The sequence below is a fragment of the Amphibalanus amphitrite genome, unplaced genomic scaffold, assembly GCF_019059575.1.
Source record: "Amphibalanus amphitrite isolate SeventyFive unplaced genomic scaffold, NRLGWU_Aamphi_draft 000149F_arrow, whole genome shotgun sequence".
NCBI lineage: Eukaryota > Metazoa > Arthropoda > Thecostraca > Balanomorpha > Balanidae > Amphibalanus > Amphibalanus amphitrite.
This window is the reverse complement of record NW_024881644.1, coordinates 591,355-596,081: the sequence shown is the minus strand read 5'-3', so window position 1 is coordinate 596,081 and position 4,727 is coordinate 591,355.

The window sequence follows — 4,727 nt, the reverse complement described above, 5'->3', positions numbered from 1 at the left end:
GAAATGGCGCGGGAACGACAAAAACGGCGCGTCTCCAAGGTGCGCGGATTATTGATTTATGTAAGTGACAGACGTCGGTCTTTTTAGCATAAAAACGTGCAGAGGCTTGCCCCCAGCCGGAACCGAGCAGCGCCCTGGTAGTTTAAGCCATTTAAACCTGACGCCATTAGCTGCGGTAAATTGAGAAGAATTTCAAACAGACGCCGAATCGTCATGGTTTCCCACATACTGGGCGCAACAGCTGTCACTGTGGTATAAATGCACCCCGTAGCGCCCTGCATCCCACAGGATCTATAAAGCATCGACACCCGGCGCTGTTTTAATGTGGACCGCTGCGGTATCATGGGAACATACCTGAGGCAGTTTTTTTTTGGCGGAGGGGGCTGCTGCGCAGGTAGCCAGGTCCTATGCATTTCTGCCTTTGTTTTGAGCCCACGGGGCCGAACACTGCCATCATTCCTATGCTTTAAAAAATTGTCATAAAATGAGACATACACGCAATGAAGTACAGCGCACTCTATGAGCAAATCATCTATGGCTACTGGCCATCTTCCCATAGTAAAAAATTCCAAGTCTTTGGATTATTAGTTTCTGAGCCACTGACGCCGTGTTCTAGTTAAAAACCCCGGGTCTTTTCACCGGAGGGCGGCAGCTGGCTGCTGGGACAGAAGAGATTAATCGATTAGATATGCAGACAGCTGACAGGGAATATGCAATGACCCACAGAAAGTGTCACAGGACGCGTACACACACAGGGACCGGGGGACCCACGCGGCACCCGGCCACCCGCATGTAAGGCACAGAGGGCGCCCGGTGGCTGCTCCCTGTGTTTAATGGGAAGGAGGCGGGCCCAATTATAAGGTGCTTCAAATGAATGCATAGCATTGACGGACAATGGACCTTATTTTAATAATGACGCAGCTCTTCAAGTTCTGGGTCACTTCTGATTGAATCTTGCCTATTTGTCCAAATCAAACAATGTATTTTAGATGCATTGTAAATTGTTTTGAAATGCATCAATAATATTTTATAGAGCTTTCTAGCTCGAAAATTTATTTCTGTTTATATCGGGATGCACTATTCACAAAATGATAGTTGCAACGGCAACAGCCTTTCAATGGCCAGCATATTACCCTTTAGTAATATTTTACCATTTCCGGGAACTCTGTCAGACGTAGCTCGCTAACAAACCCCCTCCCCAAACCATCGCTGTCCGTCCACGGGCTGCACTGCTCACCTGCCAACAGCCCTGATAACGTTAAATCACGCCCCCTGATATTGCAGAAGACAGGTGATGCGTAATTGCCGATTAGAGCCGTGTGTGCGGGCGCTGAGTGCACCCTGAGCAGCTGTGCAGACCACCTGGTCAGGCATATGTGGTGTGAGTCCGCTGGCTATTGTGCGAATTCAATCATAAAGTTCTTGCTGGTAGGTGAAAGTTGTTATTCAGTTTATTGAAAAGCTGACGAGTACTGAAACACCGGCAATGCAATGCAGCTGGCTTGATGACAGAGGAAAATATGCCGGCGGGACAAGTGTTCAAATATTTCATCGTGGTATAAGCGCATCATAGCACCAAACTATATTTTTTCTTATGCCACGTGTGCATTGAATGTTTAGAAAGCTTATCCTCCAATCGTGCTCAACATTAGGAGCGAGCTAGCACTTTCCGATAGTGGGTTCAAATAACACTTATTACGAGATACTTCACTAATAAGAGCATAGTTGAACAGGTTGTCATTTATGTCTCTAAAAACCCACGCCAAATGGAACCCCAGCCCATGTCCCTCATCCATATGGCCACCCGTCTCTGGCGCCTCGCGTGCAGAGCTGCGCGAGGCGGGTCAGGTAGCGCACCTCGCAGGCTCGCTCGCGGCCTGGCTCGCTCCCCGCCGTCGGCTACTCATTACCGGCACTGCTCCTCTCCAAATACTGCCGCAAAACACGGCTCTAATCGACCAGAGGCCCGCTAAAAAGCCGAAAACGTGTAAATTACGACCTCGCCAGCGCCGGATTCGGCTTCCTGTGCGCAGCGCGCGGCCCACGCTCGCCCGGGGCGCCTAAACGCGGCTGAATTGATTTACACAGCTCTCCCCGGGCGCCGATGGTAAAAAGCGAGCTGCTTCCGGCGTCGAGGTTGCAAGTTCCCACGAGCGCCCCGGATGCGGAATTCGGGCCTGGCCTGTGAAAAACAGAGCGGGGACACACGGCTGGAAGGACACGTCGGATCGTCTCACGGTGCTGACCTTGGTGCCGGCGATGATGTCAGAGGTGCTGGGATGCTCAACACCGCGTGCGGAAGGGGAAGCTAGCGTTTTTCGGTGTTTTTAGGTGTGTTGTGGCAAGAGATGAGATCTGTCTTCTGCCGCAGCTCTGCTCTTTCCGTCCTGCGGAGGATGATAGCGGCAAGAAAAACATCTAAATGCGCTCCTCAACGTCTGATAATCATTATTGCCCCTCGTGATTAAGTTTTTATTATTTCAGGAGGCGAAAAAAAAAGATGGAGTGGCAGCTGGATGATGGGGTTTGATTGGAAATCGGGTAGTTAGCATACGACTGCACCCAGAAAATTATGCAGCTCATTTATCACTTCTTACTTGACGGCGATTAATTTACATCTACAACTCCTTGGCAATTTGTGATGGGTCATCACCGTCTTGAATAAAGCCTACATACCCTGTCAGCTGTCACTAATCACTCTCATCATTTCAAGAGCGCGCTTATCGCAGAAGTGACACAGACACTTATGGGACCCATTAATTTTGGATGCATTTATTCATCGGTGTAGCCAAGTGCCTTTGCAAATATGACAAGTCTGAAGAGGAATCGGATGTTTTCACTCCTATAGTGTTGTTAAAGCCATCAGTTATCTTTATACATGGGAATTAAACAGACTTTATGTAAATGCATTCATGCAATGGTGTCAGCGTTCATAACTAGTTAAACTTTGTCTCGTATTGACAAGGAACAGTCCATGGTATACAATGTAAAAGAGGCAAGGAGTGATATCGTGATGTGATTCTCAACAGCGGTCTTAAAACCATCTGCAGGATAAGAAGTTGCTTACTAATATATATTTTTGGTTGGGAGGGAGGGGGAATAACATAGGTACGCGTTTGATGGAGCAGTGACATCGCAAATTACTGATCCAACACATCCCTACATTTATTGAAGTGTTAACACCTATTGAAGTGTTGTAGTTACAACACTTCAATCGATCACTTCGATACACGGCACCATACTATTTCACCAAGTGTTCGATAGCCTCCCGATAAGCACTCCACCGCACAATAAGGAAGCTTTGGAGACCCCTGGAGCCATTGCCTCACGATGTCTCACGGGCCATGCCACACGATATCTCACGGCCGGTGTCTCACGATGCCTGACGAGCCGGCACGGCCGGAGACCATCCGTTCCGCTGTCCAAATCACAGCCCCCGTGCGCGGAGCGTGAAATCACCCTCGGGCTCGTTACCGCTCCGTTGTCGGGCTCGCAATCGTTCTGTCGTCTCATTGTCAGGTGGTTGGCAGACGGTTGGCGGGATGTTGTGGTTGGCGGGTGGTTGTCGGACGGTTGCTGCAGAAATTGTCAAACAGTCGTCGGGCGTTTACTGTGCCTTTGTTGGCCTGCTGTCTATACTGTTGTCGGGCGATTTTCCGTCGGGCGGTCGTCGGCGTTTCTCTCGCGTTTGTCACACTGTTGTCGGACTGTTGTCGGGCCGCTGTCGGGTTGACAGTCGCCGGACCTCTATGCCGTCGCCCCGCCGTCATCAGCCGAGCCCAGTTCCTGTGTCAACGGCAGCGATGGCCAGCGCAGCGGAACGCGTCTCTCCCGACGCGGTCCGACGCTGCCCCGTCACAGCGGACGTCACAGCGGACGTCCGCGTCCCGTCCAGCGGCCGTGACGCGTCACGTCCAGTTCAACGGTCGCTCCGCGTGACCGTGACGGCACGGTGAAAGGGTCGTCCGAAGGGGCTTGAATCTCTGTCGTCATGTTTGAGTCGATCTGCCGTCATGGCGTGCAGTCGAATATGATGGCCGAAAGGGTTGCCCGGACGGGTGGCAAGTTTGACAGTCCCAGAAAAGATGTGAAGAGATGTTAACATTCAGTGCTGTTTTGTCGAGAAGACATCCAGCTCGTCGATGTGTGCTATCGCAGTGTCGTCTTTGCTTGAAATGCGAAAAGTGAGTGAGAGGCTAAAATTCAAACAACGAATTCAGATATGGATTATGCGACATCCATATAAGATAAAACCGAATGCTTATTTGCATGTTATGAAAAAAGAGCACAAATCACATTTTATAATGCAGTCACAACCTACTTCCCGACGTGATGCTTTCAGCTCCACCTCAAACGTCGAGGCGTGTGCATGAATTACCAGGAATCACCACATGCATTAGCGGCCCCCGCTTCATTCATTACCCCGTTTCCGTTTGCCGGCATCCTGTCACACCCTCCTTGGCCACCTGTCCTGCACGTGCACTGCACGCTGCTGAGCACTGCACTGAGCACAGGCCTGTCCTGTCTTGAAGGGAGTGTGACAGGGAGGGTGAGGGGCCGGGGGCCCCGAGGTCGGCACAGGGGCCGTGACGATCACACTTCATTCTGGAGCTTTGAATGGAGAGACGGCAGCCGGGCGTGGCGGCGGTTTCCGCCGCACCTGCGACAGTTTGAGGTGCCGTGCTTGGTGTGCTGTTGTCGAGGTGTTTAGAAGATGTCTGTCAACT